At 38.8% G+C, this 19,296-nt stretch overlaps 1 protein-coding gene across 8 annotated transcripts in view; it reads right to left on the bottom strand.

The window, feature by feature from the left end:
• The window catches only part of CNOT2 (CCR4-NOT transcription complex subunit 2), an 81,092-nt gene that overhangs the window by 50,697 nt on the left and 11,099 nt on the right, over positions 1–19,296 (bottom strand). For 2 of the 8 annotated variants that reach the window (XM_032687929.1, XM_032687925.1), the window contains exon 1: positions 13,099–13,195. The exons of the other annotated variants lie outside the window; for them this stretch is intronic. The gene's annotated coding sequence lies outside the window, so the exon portion shown is untranslated. Of the gene's footprint in view, positions 1–13,098; positions 13,196–19,296 lie in introns of those variants that run through there. 8 annotated transcript variants of the gene reach the window in all.

Genomic DNA, 19,296 nt, shown 5'->3' with positions numbered 1-19,296 from the left:
GCCAACTAACAACACCACCCCTACAAAAAAAAAACCCAAATAATAAAACAAAAACAAACCAACCAACCAAAAAAAACCAAACAGAAAAACCAACACCAAAAAACAATTCAGAAAGCAGAGGATGACCTTTCAGGATCTGGTGAAGGAACCAGCTGTTGCATACAATCATAAAGGTATCCTTGTCTTTCACCAAAAAGCCAAAGAGCATACCCACACTGTAAGAGTGATGCCCAGAAGAGGAAAACATAAGCGGATGTGGGTACTGCAGCTATATGGTAAAACTCCACCAAGTGTTTTGCACTGTCCCTTCTCACCTGTAGTGGGTTTCTGTGGCTGGGTTTTGGGGGTGGGGGTACAGGGGTGGCTTCTGTTAGAAGCTGCTAGAAGCTTCCCCTGTCCCGTGGAGCCAATGCCACCCAGCTCCAGGATGGACTTCCTGCCACTGGCCAAGACCAAGCCAATCAGGAGTTAAAGTAATGCCTCTGTGATAACATATTTAAGAACAGAAGGTTGTTGTGCAGAAGGAATTCCAGACAGGGAAGAGCGGAGTGAGAACATGGGAACAACAATGCAGACACCAAGGTCAGTGCAGAAGGAGGGGCAGGAGGTGCTCCAGGCACTGGAGCTGAGGCCCCTGCAGCCCGTGGTGCAGACCATGGTGGAGCAGCTGTGCCCCTGCAGCCCATGGAGGACCATCGAGGTGCAGAGACCCACCTGCAGCCCATGGAGGAGCCCATGCTGGAGCAGGGGGATGCATGAAGGAGGCTGTGACCCCGTGGGAGGCCCAAGATGAAGCAGGGTCCTGCAGGGGACCTGCAGGCCGTGGAGAGAGGAGCTCACACTGAGCAGGTTTTTCCCGGGTAGGACTTGTGGCGCCTGTGGGAGACCCATGTTGGTACAGCTCATTCATGAAGGACTGCACCCCATGGAGGAGTGACCCATGGAACAGCAGTTTGGGAAGAACTGCTGCCCGAGGGATGGACTCACGCTGGAGAGGTCCATCAAGGACTGTCTCCTGTGGGAGGGACCCCACGGGAGTGGGAAAGGACTCCTCTCCCTGAACAGGGGCAGAAACAACAACTGACCGTAACCCCCATTCCCCATCCCCCTGCACTGCTGGGGGGGAGGAGGGAGAACATGGAAGGAAGGAGGAGTGGGGGGAAGGTATTTTTAAGACTGTTTTATTTCTCACTCTTTGGTTCTTATCCTGTTGTTAATAAATTTAAGTACTATTACCACTTTGAGTCTGTTTTGCTCGTGAAGGCAATCAGTCACTGACCTCTCCCAGCTCTTATCTCAACTCATGAATCCTTAGCTGGTTTTTTTTCTCCGTCCAGTTGCAGAGGGAGACTGAGATTGGCTTTAGGGGGTACCTGGTATCCAGCCAGGGTCAACTCACTACACCATACTTTCCTAAGGTTCCTTACCTCAGAAAAGCAGCAAAATTATAAAGCAGTTTTACTAACTAATTTGTATATGCTTAGTCTGCAAAATTTTTTCTTCAGCCTTAAGAAACACAAAAAAACCACTTCACCGAAATTATTCCCAAAGCACTGACATTGCAGTGGACCTATTCAAGGAGACTACTACCAAACATGGCCTTAAGTGTCTGACGAAAGCAACCAAGTTGCCCAGGCCCACAGCAGTTAGCTATAAAAATACAAATTATACCACTTAAATCTTACTGGCAGAATCCTTCTGCCTGAAAAAGTACTGGATCCTTCAAGGACTCCAACGCTGCAGGACAGAAAACTTTACAGTTTCCAAAACTCCCTTCTGCGTAGATTCTAAATTCACCTCATATTCAGTAATGCTTTCTTTACTTGTCTTAAAATGTTAATGATTTCAATTCTACCATCCTACACTTGACAATATTATATATTTCTTCTAACATTGTAATCATTCAAACTGTAATAAATTTATGTTATTTCATTAAATTCAGACTTGCTACCCATGCAATGGCTCTTTCATCCTGTCTTATAAACCTATTGGTGGGAGCATGTACCATAGCTGACATGTAAATATAACAAAATCATAAGAGACTTTAGAGAGAAAGGGTTATATTCTTTCCTGAATAGATATTACAAACTTAATCACAGGATAAGCAACTGGTGCTAGGGTATAATCAGTAAATAAGTGTCATAATTCCAACACAAAACTGTATTCCCCCTTTGTTTTGCAAGAAGGGAAAAGGCTTGGGTTGCAAAGCCTCTCTATGCAGTCAAAGAAAGAGCTGGGTTTCTTTCAGCTCCTCCCTCTTCTCTCTTTACAGCATCAACACCAAAGAAGCTTTCTGTTCAGTTCCAATGGAAGAAAGGCATCTCATGCCATTATAATGCAATCTTTACCAGACAAATTAAAATAGCATTGATGAAATTCCAAAACACTCCAGCCTCATTATCCCTACGACAGGGATTGATAAAGCACAAATGGGACCTTACTCAAGTAACAAAATATATATGACTGAAGAGCATTATAGACAAACCAAATTGGAAACAAATACATTTGAATGAGAAAAATGCCAATCTCCATGTTGTTACACATGTCTATAACATTATATTGAGAAGACAACATGCTAATACAAATATTGGTCTATTTCACCCATACAAACACAAACTCTATTCTGATTAAAATCACCATAATTCCACCTCATTACAGGGCTTTTGCTCTCCAAGTTTTACGGGAAATGAGAATTCTCTGGCCCAAAGGCTGTGCATCAAACTGTATTCTTCTTTTCCAAACCAGATGTTAATTTGTTGATTAAAAATTTTGCAGGAAACATTAGATTCTCCATAGCAAACAGTTGCCTCATACTCAAGAGAAGCTGACAGCTGCTACCATGTCCTGCATGGTAGTTCCTGGCTCCTGCTGAGCCTTTGCTTCTCCAGAGGGTGGGAGCCAGTATTTACCGGGTAACACCATTAATGGCTCTCAGACCCAGGAGAGACCTTACACAGCCACCCTATTCCACCATCTGACCATACTTGCCCAAATTCCCTCCAATCTCCTGAAAACCCTTTTACACAAAACATCCTGATGATCTTGTCTCTTCCCAGAGGGTAAAGAACAGCTTTCCCTCTCCCCTTCCTCTGGTGCTTGTGAGGCATGGGTATTGTACTTGTTCCCAGCAGAGAACAGTTCTGCTCTTCTGGTCCATCTTGCTAGAACCATTCCTTTTTAGTCCTGTAAGTACAGTACTCCACATGAGGTCCTGGCATCTTTGAATGCAGCAACAGAATTTCACTACTATTTGGACACAGGCATTCGCGTGAATACATCTTGGAACAGTGTCAGCTTCCTTCTCTCCCTCAACAACACACAGCAGATTTCAATGTCTCACTGCTCACTACAAGCATTACATCCTTTCCTGCTAATTGATCAGTACTCCTCATCACATGTTTTTACTGTTTGGCATTTCTGCATTTGCATTTTTATGCAAAATGGGTACATTTACTTTCTATTCTATCCAATAATTCAGGAAAGTATAGACAAGTACTAGGCTCAAGAAAATGTATATGAAACCTGAAGTTTCCCTACCGTACAGTTTTCCAGACAACTGATTAAAGCTTCAGTCTAGGACACACCTCCTTAGCTAAGTTATGTAGACCATACCAGGGTATGCCAAAAGTTTTTCTTAAAATACACGGTATCTACTGCTTCTACTCTAGTCAAATCTTCTGCTCCACCACCAGAGAACATCATTGCTTCAGCACAGTTTGATTTTGTACAAAATCTCTTTCAAAATAAGCTTTAAGACTAATGCCCAGTCCAATTCCATCTACAATCTGAGCTTTACAAACCTTAACCAAGTCACCAACCCTCCATTTTTACTAACTGAAAAAAAAAATTGTTAAGTACTTAAAAAGCTTAACAACAACAAGAGAAAGAAAACAATACACTCTAAGAGGCATCTTATTTGAAAAGAAAGTAAGACACAGAGTGGAGGTCACAGAAGAATAAAAAAGAATCTAAGGAAAAAAATAAAGAGAAAATGGCTATTAGCTTAAGATTTGACAAAATCACAAAAAATCCAAAATTTTCTCAAACAACAGCTTCCCTTTCCCCCTCTCCTCTTTGATTTTCAGAAATACTAGGCAGCATTCACATTGATACAGTTCCACTTGGAATTTAAGACAAGACAGCTTGGACAAGTGTCTCCATACAAAAAAATCCTAGTTAAAAAAAACCAGAAAATACACGATATGGGCCAGAAAAATTGAAAAATATTTCTTCAAGCACTCCAAACTTTAATACAAGTTCATGCAAAGCTAAAACAAATATGCCTCTGACATCAAGACCTGAGGTCACATACAGCAAGGACAAATGGAAAAATTTCACTATTGGAAAAATTTAATTATTTAATTTACAAATTCCAGTAAAAATGTCAAAACAGTGTTTATACTAAAAAACATTAAAATACACATCATTTTGCAAAATTTCCTCTATGCTAAGCTTAGATACAGCTTTTTATATTCTGCTTCTATTTGTGATACATGAGTTTAATATTTGCATTTTGCATACTGGACAAAGTTGCCTGCCTTTTTTCCTGTAGAAGACTTACTTCGAAAAATATTTTCTCTGTAGTCTCATACTCATTAGTCTTGACTGATGGACAATTTCATTATTTTTAATTTTCATTTGTTTTTGTCATAGTCAAAATTTATTTCAACATCTTTCTTCAAATTCAAATATTCTTATACTGCTTTGACGTTACATATTTGAAAAACCTTCATCTGATCAGTGATTCTAATCCCAACTATTTTTGGTCATTTTCAGGAACAATCTGTTGAGAATTTTTTTTTCTTACACAGAAATAGCACTCATCCTGTGTGTACTAATGCACAAATAAAAAGAAAAGGTTTCTCTAGGTAATAAGCCCTTTTGTATGCTCCACCAAACCAAGCAAGTCTGCAGCACAGGTTCTTTGCCAGCAACTGAAAAGCTAAGAAACAGCTGCATGAAGAATCCTGCTTTCAAAAACACTTAGGTTTGCCTTACAGACAGGCAAGAGAAGAGTCAGGGGAGGAATCGCTCCTGGAGTGATCTCAAGCCACTGACTACAAAAGAAGTTTGAAGAGGTAGATTTCAAACTTGCTACTAGTAGTTAAATATAAGTGAGACAGACCTACTCACTGGATCTAATCGAGCATATTTCACATTTCCTCTGATATTACTGATTGAAACAAAGCCAATAATCCTAAAATTGTCACACCAGAATTCCAATGGCTCATGCTAAAGAGAATGCCATCATTTTATTTGTCACACGCAAAAACAACCACCAGCTAAAATGAATGACTAATTAACCATGTGCAATAAATTAAACTAAAATTTACCACTTGCTGTATTTATCTGCAGCTCACTTATTTATGCTCTCACATACTCTATTTCAACTGCATCTTGCGCTCATCTAAAATGGTTCTAAATTGACACTAGTATCTCAGGATGCAGCAGTTGAAGCCTAAAGTAGAACAGGCACGAATAAACTGCATTTAGAACAATCAAAAATCATTTACAAACTACTCAAACATGCAGAGCTTTGGTAGGAGCACAAAACAACTACACAAAAGGCAGTTAACAGAAAACAAACACTGAACATAAAGGACTAGTAATCTTGAATGATGTTTTACACAGACACCACCTCTACCAACTTGAGCGGGAGACTGCTCTCAAAGCAGAACCACCTACCTGACTGTGTCACACTTAGTAAGTGCAGATGCATAGAAATATCCAAATTAGGCTTCTAAAACTTCCTATTATCCAGGTAAAATTAAGTAGGGAAAAAGAAATACTTGGAGCTTGTTCTCATCTCAGTTTCCCCTTTAACCACCTCACAAAATAAAATCAAAAAGATCATTTTTTCTTTCCATACATAAATCCAAAATACAGTAACAGTTTTTATTCAGAAAGAAGTCACATCTGACTATTATGATGAAAAACAATGCAGGATTATTAATTACTAGCTTTAACATATTAATGGACAGATATTCCTAAAACACTCACACTTCCGTATACTTTTCTGTCCAGTTTACTTGTAAAAACAAAACAAACCTCTCTACTTGGCACCTTACAACCACATTCTTGTTCACTTGCATCAACCAGATGACTTAACTCTAGCAGAACAAAGATTATTATTTCACCAATTTAGGGGGCAAGGGTATAACAATCCATGAATCAAGATACAAACACACACACAAATATGTGTGTACATGCAGATCTGAATAAAAAAGTCTCCCTACAGACAACAGATTTCAAAAGCTTTATGAATAGGTAGAACTTTTTTTTTTTATTTGATAATATAAAACTCCTATAATGTAAGCTTTCTTTTATCCCTCCTGCCCTGAAGAGATCATACAAGAGCAATGAACAGTATTCAAAGTCATAAAACCTAAGATGATATTCAGTTTATGGCTAACAATATTCGCACATTCAATTACATTTCTCAACTTGCTTCTTTCAAATTTCTTCATTAGCTTGTATGATTTGACAACTCCTTTTCATCTTTTACTTGTAATTCTTCCTCATACTGGACCTCTGACAACATAACTTTAAAATCCACATCTCTTACCTGTGTACAAACTCATGTCTTTCTCAGTATCTGGGATGGCATATACACTGAGGACTTTATCTGGAGAGTCAATTTCCAATAGAAAGAATACCTACTTCTAATAAAGATGACTAAAAATTATGAAACATTCATTTAATTAGATTTCAGATTGCCAAAGATCATCTAAACAGATAAAAAAGTGCAGGTAAATGTCACCACAAAAATCTATAAAACTACAGCATTCCAAAGACATTGGCTTGGTCCACATTGCACAGACGTAACACAGGCTGCCCACTATGAGCAGTGGTAAGAATGAACACCAGGAGTCTCTTTGGACAATACACTAGCAAGAAAACATTCTTAATGTGGTATACAGGGAAAAGTGTGAAAAGTGGTTAAATTGACATCACTGTAACAATACTGAACCATTCCCAGCACTGAAATAACCTAAACTGTGAATAAATATGCGTGTAAAAGGAACTTCAAATGGGTATGTGGTCAAAAAAAAAAGAAAGAAAAAAAGTAGCTGTCTGGTTTGGGCCAGTATAGGTAAGTATTTATAATGTCAATTAAATTACACAACTTCCTGTTGATACTACCTGTTTTTATGGCCCCATATATCTCTTCTGCTACATGGAATTACAGCTACCCAAACCATTCAATTGGTTTTCACTGGTTCTCTTATCAATAAAGGATATTTCAAAATATTCATTGCAGGTGATCACTACTTTAATCCCAAATTTTAATTCAAGAAACATGAAATGAATATTATCCTAAAAACTGGAAGATACTACTGCCGGAAAAAGGAAACTGAAAAGTATCTTCAGGTTCCCAACAATAGGCAGAAGCAGGTCCAAACAGGAGCATGGACAGTACTTAAAAGTGCAATCAAGCTTCCCACTGGTCTAAGGCAAATTTTGACCTTGCTGTGCTAAGGGTCAAATTTGGCCCTGCTGCACCCTAAGGTGTTCAAATCCCAACACACACCACTGCAGCACTAACACAGAGAGACCTGATATTTCAAGAATTATTCTCTGAATGCATAAAAAAGATGACAGATTTATCTGTAGACATCTACCTTACAGGTCCAAATCTCCCACTCACCATCAAAGCCATGGAGTGAGTCAGACTTTCGCTAAGGTACTCACAACACCCAGAGAACAACTAAAGGCACACTCAACCCCTGACATGTTAGATTATTCTGTCCTGCTGAACATCACGTGACTTCACAACATTTTTTTCAATATTGCTATACTGTAATGATACGAATCATCATTGTTACCCAAAAACAGCAACATGTCAGCCACTCCACTTCACTGACCAGCTCCAGAAAGATGATGTGACATTTCTGTTTCACTGGATGAGCAACTCTAAAGTGCAAGACCTGTGCATCTCATCCTTAAGTAAAGCTAATTCAAATCAAACTTTACATTGGAAGGAGTAACCCATTATGAAGACAATCTAAGGGCCTTACTCTAGGCAGCAGGACAGGTATCTAGAGCAAGACTTAATAGTTATGAGGACACCAAGGCAGAAAAGTCTTCACAGACACTGTGCCCAAAATCATCCCAGTCAGCTGCATCCAACTGAATAGGATATATGCAAAATTTCTGGGCACTGTGCCTGAAGTTTAGTCTTCCAGTGAGAAACAAACCAATGATGCTTCAAGTTGACACTACAGTTTCTTGAGTCTCAGTCAAAAGACCCCTATTCCACTATTATGAAGAGAGACAAGATCAGCATACCTTAGTGTCAATCAATCACGTTTTTTACTGTTAGCAGATCTGCACCATTTAAAAAAAAAAAGATACTTCCTCTGTGACACTCACTTCCATATTTCCATTACAGTGTTTTGAAATCAAGAGACACCAATTTCTTTCCTGAATGGCCAAGAGAACAGCCAGTCCCAAAGCCTGAAGGAAAAGGGGGTGGAGAAGATGAATGCTTAAGAGTATTACTTCATCTTTCTCCTCCTTTTTGATATGAGAAAAACAGGCCATAAAAAATATTTTCTCTCTGCAGTGCAATGAAATTTTCAGTAGGATACAGCAAAATTCCATACTGACTGCAGAAAGGGAAAGGTAGTGAGTGATGAGCTGCAGGACAGCAGTTGCGTGACTGGTAAGACTTGTGGCTAGTGCACCAAGAAAAGGAGAGAGCTTGTTGTGGGTTTGGGTCATTTGTTTGTTTCTTTGTTTTTACTTTAGAGAAGGAAACTGAAGGCAGGGAGGACAAAGCAGGCAATATGAACCTGCTGGGATACCTACAGTGACAGTAACAGAGCGAACACAGATGGATCATTGGAACTGGAGGTAACACTTGTGAAGACTTCAACTCTGACTATACTTTGGCAAGTCTGAAAAGAGACTGAAAAACTGAAACTGAGGACTCCAAGCAATGCAAAAGCCACCTTAGGGATTTAAAAAAAAAAAAAAAAGGCTCAGTGGACATCACTGTCAGCTAGAAGCTCTGACAAAATGAAAGACCATCTGTTTTCAGGTCAAACAGCAAACAGGTTTATTAAAAGGCAGACCCTCTACAACAGATACAAGTGTTTTAGCAAAACACAGGTATATTCCTGCCTATCAAAACTTCTCTGATTTTGTCAAGACAGCCAGACATGACGGTAACACCAAAAATATCCTCCTAGAAGCCTGGAACTCCTGACTTTCCCAACAGCAGAAGAAGTAGAAGTCAGCAGTGAAGCGCAGCTGTGCTTTGGCAACACCTACAGGTAAGAACAATTTAGCTACTGCAGAGCATCTGTTGGGTTGTGGGATGCTTCCCTTCCCTACTGCTTCTAATACACAGGACATTGCAGTGTGGGCAGCTAAATGCTAGAAGTAAAGCCACTGTCGTACTAGCACTTGCAGATGGTACTCTCTCTGATGGACAAAGATGGCTGAAGACCTACATTGTCTTACAAAGTTATTTTATTCCTAGAAGATGTGGGGAAGACAGAGATCCATTAGAGTACCCTACAAATCCACAGCCTGGAGCACATGCCCAGACAGGTTAAGTTAACAAGCATCCACCTCATCTGCTGTTTAAGAAAGAGATAAAGAGAAGCTTTTGCACCTAGCCACCACCTTTTGGCCCTGCCCTACACTACACACAGCTTAAAGAGACCATAAAGCCACTACCACAGATACCAATGACAAATAGGGTAAGTAGATTTAAAGGCCAGAAACTGAGTAAAAAACTGTGCAGCTCAGGGAAAAACAAAAATAGTAAAGTGTTGTCAGCAAACAGGGGAGGGCACCAAGAATGCTCCAGCTAAATACCACTTACAAATAGAAGAGATCTCTAATTCAAATAGCTGTGTGCATACAAGGACCTCTGTGTGAACACACATATGACTCAAGTCTCAAAGGTAAAACAATCCTCCCATCTGTTAAAAACCTGCAATAATATATATTTTTTTAAAGTGCAGTTAAAGGAGTATTACATTCAAAAATGTGTTTGGGCAAATAACAAGTTAACCAAGTATTTCTCCAACTTTTGAATGCAGGATCCGAGCCCCAGCTTTAGAGCACAAGCAGCATGTGGCACAGCGTGTGCAGAAACAGAAAGGAGACAATGCCAACAGCGACAACTCAGCCTCTGGACACTGGGAGTTCAGCACATATCTGAGCACATCTGCATTATTCCTGCTTTTTTGTCTGAAGTTGATCTGCAGCAAAGTCAATTAACAGGCAAATTGAATTTCATTCTATTTCATCTAATGGATTATAACATCCTCAATTTTTCTTCTACCTAACTCTTCAAGCATTGTATGTTTATATGGAGCTATAAACACACATGTGCTAGTCTAGCACAATCAAGCACTGATGCAGAACTATTTTGTTTAATTTACTCAAACAACATAGCCCAGACATGGGCAACTTTTTTCTCCAATCACTCCATTTAACTCAACACTACAGGACAATATCCCATGAATGTTTCAAGCATTTTATCCACTGCTATTTAAATGAATATTAGATAACTCCAAAATGCCCTTATTTTTAGATTGTCAGTAGAGCAATTTTACAGTAATGTAGCAAGAATAACAGAGCAAAATAAAAGTGCAATTCATGATAAACAGCTACATATATCTATCCTAAGTAGAATTTACTATTACAAGGATAAGGAGACATGCCTTCACCCTCAATATACACATACGCCTTAGAGAGACTACAGCAGATGACTTCAATAAATACCCACTGTGGACTTTACTAAAAATACAAAATAGTGGCTTATGCAGTTGTCAGCTCTGCTTGCAAACAAATGCGGAACCATCGAGGAAAGTTAACTCAAAACATTGTTAGGCTTTTTGCTTATTTGGTTTGAGAACACTTTGCAGATGACTGGTTTCACTTTCACTGGCCCCTACCTGGTTCGTCCATGGTTTCTGTCCACTGCTTATGCAAGGAACAGGGGGGATGTTTGGGGAAGGGAAGTAAAGGTTCTCTTGCAGCTTGTCGTGAAAACATAGTGAAGCAGGCTCCTTTGCTTGCCCTGGGGCTCACTTTCTAGGCTAGGAACTGGAACGTGCTGGTTTCAGCTGGGCAGAGTTAATTGTCTAAAAAGGACTGCTGTGGTTTAACCCCAGCCAGCAGCCAAGTATCATGTAGCCACTCGCTTGCTCGCCCACCAGCAGCCACTCGCTCAATGCTGAGAGATAATGATATTTATTTAAATACAAAAATATATATAGTCTTTTAATAAGTTTAATAAGTTTTCCTAGTAGTTTCATCCCCAGGCTGCTTCATATTCCAATACTTCTTGCCATGTATTTGCTGGCCTTTTATCCCTTAAAAATAGCTACTACACAGAAGAGCAAATCCCAGGTTTATACTTTCTACTGAAGGCACTGAGTTGCCTCCTTTATTCCCTCACTATGGATAGAATGCAAGGAATGCACCTTCTGTCTCTTCATCTAAAGTCTGAGAAGCAAGACAAACAGAACTTACTATAAAAACTGCTATTCTTAGAGAAATAAATTCTACAAGTCTGTTATAATGGATAGTCAGCTTACAGCAGCCAAGAGCCAGACCTAGGACTTGCTACTGTAAAGGTGGAAGGGTCTGGCTCCTGGGAACAGACACACTGAAAGAAGGTAAGTAATTTGACTGCTGGGAAACATTAGAAAACTACCTTTGGATAAGACAGGCACATAGATAAAAACTGAACAAAAACAAAATAAAAAAACCTAAGAGGCATGCAAGATCACAGATTTGAAGTTTCTCCTCCACAAAATTTATTTTATCATTAACTCATTTTGCAGATTCATCCTAACTGAACTGTTCTATTTTGGGTTAGTAGCTTTTGTAAAAAGGCAATACTGACACAGAAAACAGAAGCCTCCTAACCATTTGCTTACCGGCACGATAATTAAGCAGGCATCAAAGGCAGAACAAAAAAAAAAAAAAAGCAGAAATTATTCTGGAAGTGTTGTGCAAAAGAAGTACACATGCTACAGACAGTTACAGAAATGGGCATCCTATACAGAAAGAATCTTGGACTTCACCTCGACTCGGTAAATTTCAAATGCATCCTCTGTGAAACTCACATTAGTCACACCAGGAACAGATGCACATCATCTTACTTCTATGACACGTTTAAACTGGTTGGCGAGCCAAGATCTTGCTCCATCTATGAAATACTCCATCTATAACCTCCAGAATCTAATTTTGTGAGTAGAACCAAGAACACTAATTGCTTCCTACATGATGCTTAAACTGGGGAGAAACCCAGCAAACTACCTAAAATATCCTTTCAGAAACTTTTTTCTGTCTTTCCCTGATGCAGCAGTTCTCTTTAATTCAGCTGCCTTGCTGGAAATCAGAGATAACTGTTAGAGCCTAAGGCAGTACGCAAGCCTGTCTAGCAATGAACAGCGAAAAAAACAACTTTCCACATTTATCAGAGCAGGCTCTGCCAATCAACTTCTCCATTGGTTCTCACAGCAACTTTCTAGCCAGTTTACCAACTGGCAGGATCTCCTGGGCTTATGTTTAGTTGCTCACTTCCCTGTCTTACAGGTACCTGTGCTGGCAGGCCATTGTTTGCCAGGAGGCATTTATGAATGAAGGGGAAAAAAGGAAGCACAAAGCTCTTTGTGGTAGTGATGAATAGTTTGCTCAGACAGAGCTGTAACAAAGCTATTGCTCTGAAGCTGACATTTCACTCAGAAGGCTGACACCACAGAACAGCTTTATTTTGTTCTTCCATAATCTCTTTCTGGGGGAAACCAGCACCTTGCATAAATGGCTTGTACCTCTTGCTTCCAAGACAGAAAAACATGACACTGTTCTGAACAGCCAACAATGTCCAAAAACTTAATTGCCATGCTTTTTCTAAAATCTCTCCATCTAATGCTTTTCACTTCTGTGATGGGTTGACTTTGGCTGGATGCCAGATGCCCACCAAGTCGCTCTATCACTCTTCCTTCCCAGCTGCACAGAGGAAAGAAAATAAGATACAAAACAGCTCATAGGCTGTTTATGACAGCAAAAGTGAAAGTTTGCGTGTGCACAAGCAAAGAGGAAAGAAAAACCAAAATTATTCTCTACTTTCCATCAGCAAGCAATGTCCAGTCACTTCCCAGGAAGCAGGGCTTCAGCAAATGTAGCAGTTGCCTCAGAAGGCAAACACTGTAAGTAACGAAGTTCCCCCTTCCTCCTCCTTTCCTTGGCTTTTATACCTGAGCTGATGTCATATGGTATAGAACATCCCTTTGGCTAGTTTGGGTCAGCTGGCCTACTTGTGTCCCCTCCCAGGATCTTGACCACCCCCAGCCCCCTGATGGGGGGGAATGCTGGAGACAGAGCTGATGCTGTGCCAGCTCTGCTCAGCAGTAGCCAAAACACTGGTGTGTTATCAACACCTTTCTAGCTACCAATGCAATGCACAACACTGTGAGGGCTGCTGTGGGAAAATGAACTCCATCTCAGCCAGATCCAATACAACTTCCCACAGAAAACACCTTTTGCAGGCTATGAATGGTAACACTGGCATTTTCAAGAAATGGCAGATAAGTAAAAATAATTCTGAGAGACAGAGTTTACTCCTCTATGCCCTTGGAATTGTGAGCTGCAAGACCAGCTGCAAGAAATCAGAGAAATCACAGAAAAGAAGAACAGCTTTATGACTTCCACTTTATAAACCCTTATGCAGTATTTCAGAGGACACCCTCCTTCCAGTCTTGTATGATATCTGTTTATCAAATATTAGTACCTTCCAGGACACTGATCTCCAAGACAGGAGATTCAGAATCTGCTCTCCCTCTCCTAATTCAACCACAGCAGTGAATCCCCGGATCTGGACATTTACTTTCCATAGTAACAACCCTAGGGCAAGATCCTTGGAGCTAGCTGAGGGAAGCTAGACTTCATGCCTAAGTAACATCTGCATTAACCCTTTAACAGCGACATCATTTACTTAGAGGGCTAACAGAAACGTTAGAGACATTACTTAGCAAGTCCATCAGGTAGTTTTAAGCACTCCAATAACCCAAAGTGGTTACTTAAAAAAGGTGTACTTCGAAACAAATAGAAGATGGCACTCTCAGTCTCCTATCTGGACACAAGTTAAAGATATTTTTAAGTGGGTATCGTGCTTTTAATTTTGGTGTATTTCCCATGAGAAGGTTCTATAAGAAGTTCACTTGACAACTGCTTACTAAATTCTGAAAAAATGCAAAATGTACCATAGCCAATCTGAGGTTATATGAACTCTCAAAACAAATCTACATGTTAAAAATAAAACCCAAAACAAACCACAACTAGAAAAACCCAAACTGACCAATTCTGGAATACATACCTGATGGCATATCAGTCTGGAGATTGCGATTCATGTTTGCAAACCAAGAATAAACACATACTTTTCACTACAGAATTAACAAACATAGAAAAAAAAATCCAGATATCTCCAGACTTCTCTGGAGATGATGAAGACACACACACAAAATGAATCATCACTATTGTATCTATTAACTGCAAGACTGAGAAACTATAGGTTTTAATACTGAAATTAAATCCAGCATCAGAAAGGTTGACACTTAATACAAAAGGAATTTCACCTTTTACAAGAACTGGTCCTTCAAGAATCTTCAAAATCATATGAAATGTAAGTTAAAATTTTAAACTCAAGTATGAAAGAGTGTCATGATCTTTTCTAATTGGCACAGTTATTATTTAATGTTATTTAGTAAGATTCCAAGGTAAAAAATTCTTTAAGAAAAAGTTTTCAATAAAATACAATTAACCCACTCATACTTTTCTTTCAGAGTAAAGCATTCCAAAATTATGACCAAACATTCCAAGATAAAAGCCTAAGTGAAAGAAATTGTTTCAGTAGTTTACTCCTTTGAAGTGCACCACGATCAACACATGTCAGTTACAAGATGTATACGGGAGTAACACACATCTGCTGCTCTAACAGATGCTCCCTTTAACCATTTTCACATCTCTTTTTAGAAAAATTAGACTTTACCATTACATTTCTTACCGATCCAGAACTCTTCTTTTTTTAAAAAACAATTGCAAGTAAATGTTTCTAGTAAGTCCACCAGTTTATATAAGTCCATCACCATCAAGCACATTTCTAATGTCTGGTAGACAATTTAAGGAACAAACATACCATAAAGATAAATTGTAATCCTACCAAAACTCAGTGATTCTTGAGTACAATTACATACTTGACAAAAAAAATTTTAAAGAAAAAATGTCAAAAAACCTGAAAGGCACAGAACTGAAAGTTCTGTTAGGACAAAGAAATTGGTGACAAGATCTATAGCTCATATTTTAGGGAGGTTTACATAAGCAAAGTCTGTACCTTGGGTTAACTTCATACTGTCAGCATGGTGGCCCAGTAAGGGGTTTATCACAACAGATCTCAAGAGAAGTGCTCAATTAGAGGACACCGAGTCATTTACTGAGCAAAAATTACATAGCTTGCAAACTTTTTATTCTGCGTATTCTACACTTAATCCATTTTATACTGTTCTGATTCTCTTAAAATAAGCACAAAACTGTAACCTAATCACATTTTTTAGTCAAAACTGGCAATTATTTGTATATGCATCTGAAGGAGGAAGTACACATTAAGAGACTCCAAAACTAACACAATTGCAGTACCACTACACATCATTATAAAATGATACACTAAAAAATTATCATACTTCTCAGCCAAAAGAACCTAAATAAATTTTATAAACTACAAACTCTGGCTTTCCCAGACAAAGAAGGTTTAAAAGGAAAGGTCTCAGATGCGCTGTGCCTAAAAAGGAGGCAGTAAGCACACAGTGAAGAGCCAGTAAACAAACCATAATTCAATACAGGCCCTTCACCAAGAAGGACAAGCACCACAACACAGAGATGACAGAGGGGGGTAGAAGAAAATATGAGTCCAGAACCGATTCCTAACAGGAAAATATGCTAACCACGTTCTCATTTGAGATCTCAATAATCACTACTCACACAGGCACACAGAGGCAGTCTTTAGAAAACACATAATCCCACAGGGATTCTACTGACTATACATTGTTGCATGGGTTTTAGTTTTGGGATTTTCTGGGGTTTTTTAAAGATTATTCCAAAGTTTTCTCCATCATTAATATATTGTAATTTGCTATAGTGATACGAGACCTATTCAGGTTCTTGTGCTTTAGCACAAGTCTAGTATCACTACTGCCTATTTACATAGGAAGAATTTTACCAAAACTCCGGGTTACAGGAAGAAAACGAGACCTGCATAATAAGAAAAAAATACCCCACTCTGGAAATAGAAGCATAAAGAAGAAAAGCTTTAGTCCAGCAATTCACAATGTCACAGTTACACATAAGTCCATCCTACTGAAAACTACCGAATTGTTCATTATCTGCAGCGTATTTACACAACACATACATTTGCTGTATGTGTATTGCCAAAAGCATAGCCTGAAAAGGAGGAAAAGGGCACAGCACCGCTTACAATGGCTATGACATGTTACAGTAACACACATACTCTTATTCATCCCGAGAGCAAATGCTCCTATTTGGTCTATGCATGCGTTTTCAAGGATACTTAAGTTCTTGCATTTCTTTTCCTGGATTTCCAGAGGCCTACATGCCTACCTCTTAGCCTGCTGAAGTCAGAGGACAGAAATTTCATCTCAAGCATTAAAATTAAGTGGAGAAAGATATGTGGGATAAATCTGGATCTTAAATAGACACCCAAAGATTTATAGCTGAGTCTGGGTATTAATTGCCTCACTTGTAAAATACAAAGAAGTGGAAAAAATTAGTCACATATTGCTTAAATAAACATCTTTACTATTTTCATAGTAGTTTTAATGTAGGTGAACACAACAAATGAAAGTAAAACCTTCACCTCACCTGAGAACATTCACTCCTCTCGTAACACTTTTGCTTTTAATTGCTTCACCCTTTTCCTCATCACATAATCCTCCTATACCCTTACACCTAAAGTATCTTCATTTACCACACAAACAATTGTAGTCATTCTTTAACTATAAAGTTACAGCTAACCCCTGCTTTCCAATCCATTTTTATAAGCGTCAATAATCTTCCTATGGATACAACTTATCTCTTCAAGTAAGGCTTCTTTTCAGAAAAGAAAAAAATAAAATTCAAGAGCACAAAAATACTTTTTAAGCATTCAACTCCAGGGCCATTTTCAAAAGGAATCTTTGAAAACTATCATGTTTTAAAGGTAGGAATTCTGAAAAAAATCTTGTAACTTGAGGTTTATCTAACACTTCTAAATTAAGGACTTTTCCAGAAATTTTCTATAGCTCTTCTTATATTCCGTGTTCAGAGAACTGCACAATAATGCAACACGAAATGCACTTTAATCTCAGCCCTGTTTAAAATTGCCTTAAAATGTACTACTTTGGAAGAAGAAAAAGCTGTGAAAACACAGATTCAGTTTTACTTTTAAGAACTTCCATTGTTACAGAAAGCACAGGCAGTAATACTGTGTTGGATAATCTTAGTCACTGCTTTAAGACCCCATATTCAAACCAAGACAATTCATTTGGTCAAATTACAGAACACACAAGCTTTTTATGCCCAAAGACAACCTTTAACTACCTTTCAGGCTAAACTGATCAGATTTATTTTTTTTAAAGTAGCTAAGATAGTTCAGTCTTTTCTGAATGTTTTTTAACAGAAACACTGCTCCCCCTCCAGCTGAAAACATCTTAAAATCTAGTCTGTTGGGATGCTCTAGGACTTGAACACTGTGCAACACTGACAAGTATGATATGTTCATGTCTTAAGAAAGCACTGTGTACCATAACAGTGAAGACCTGCTCAAATCTGCTTGAGCTGCCAGGCTCTGCAACACCACCTTGCTCACATGCTACACGGAGATCGTACAGGTTCTCTGCTGATTTACAACACATTTCACCTTCTTGCATGAGACCTCTGTGCAGTGGTGAGGATGTAAGCCTAGCTACAGAAAAGCTAAGGACACTTCATCCTAGAACTGAGAAATACTTTTAAGTCTCTTACAAACCCACTGGGTGCTATCAGAAAAATAGCTAGGGGAGGAGGGAACCAGAAAAGGAATTATAGTTCAAAACAGGAACAGAAAAAGAAATTGCAGAAAGAAAGAGACAGATATATAAGATGCTGATGGGAAAGCGAAGGGTCTCAAAGACCCGGCCACTACAGCATGCAGAGCTTCAGATCTTGGACACACCCCTTCTGGATTTTCTTGGCCAATGGACATGGGACCACTGTCAAGATGCACCTCTATCCTCCTCTAATTAATTACACAGAGACTATAGGAAGAAAACAGTGTGTCTAGCTAAGATGCCTAAATTCCCCATATGTAAACTGATTTTATGCCTGTCTCTTAAGGTTTGTATTTTCATTTTTTTAATAATGCTGGGGGAGCCACACAAAGATTTTCACAAGTGTCTTCTGTTTGAAATACTACAAGTCTATGCAGAATCATTAACTATTCACAGCTGCAAATTAAATGAAAGGCATTTCTATTATGAAATGTTAAACCAATGTCTCAGTTTCTCTATTTGTAATGCATGGCTGTCACTTCAGTGAGGAAATATAAAATATAACTTTTTCAAAAAACATTATAAAGCACTTGCATGAAACTGTAACGAAGAAACTGGAGAGAAAACATTAACCTAGTATTTACTTATAATTTTGGATAGCACGATCTGAACAAGGGGATTAAAAAAAACCATCAGTGAGAGAACACCATGCATCCACTCTAACCAATGAGACCAGAGTGCTCTGGGGAAAACACCATTTGATGAAGAAAACTATATAACAGTGACATGGAGATGGATCCTGAGTTAAGATAGGAAAGAAAACCTTCATTCCAGCATTTCTTCAATTCAGATTCCCTCGAATTTGCAATTTTAACAGTCACTGAAGCAGGGTCTTATGTACTGAGGGAGGAGTTTGTAACAAAACTTCAAACGCTCATATAAACAGTGACCTACATCCCTCTTAGTTTATGAACTGAAAATGAGACAAAGTTTATGACATGGCAAAACAAAGACTAAGCATCAGGAAGAACAATGAGGTAATCCAAAACTTTGCTTTTCAATCTTTTTCAATAAATTGTTGGGGAAGAAATGAAACTCAGCGAAAACAAGTGACGAAAGAGTAAGAAAAGCACAGGGACAAAAAATCCCAAACTACCCAACAAATCATAAGAATACATAAGGTAGAAAAAGAGAGGCATTCTGGGAGTACAAGAGACAAAAAAAGCTATCTTAAGTGCCTTGCATTTAT

This window comes from Chiroxiphia lanceolata, chromosome 5 (assembly GCF_009829145.1).
Source record: "Chiroxiphia lanceolata isolate bChiLan1 chromosome 5, bChiLan1.pri, whole genome shotgun sequence".
Classification (NCBI taxonomy): Eukaryota; Metazoa; Chordata; class Aves; order Passeriformes; family Pipridae; genus Chiroxiphia; species Chiroxiphia lanceolata.
Note: the sequence above shows the minus strand (reverse complement) of the source record. Positions and strands in the feature narration are given on the sequence as shown.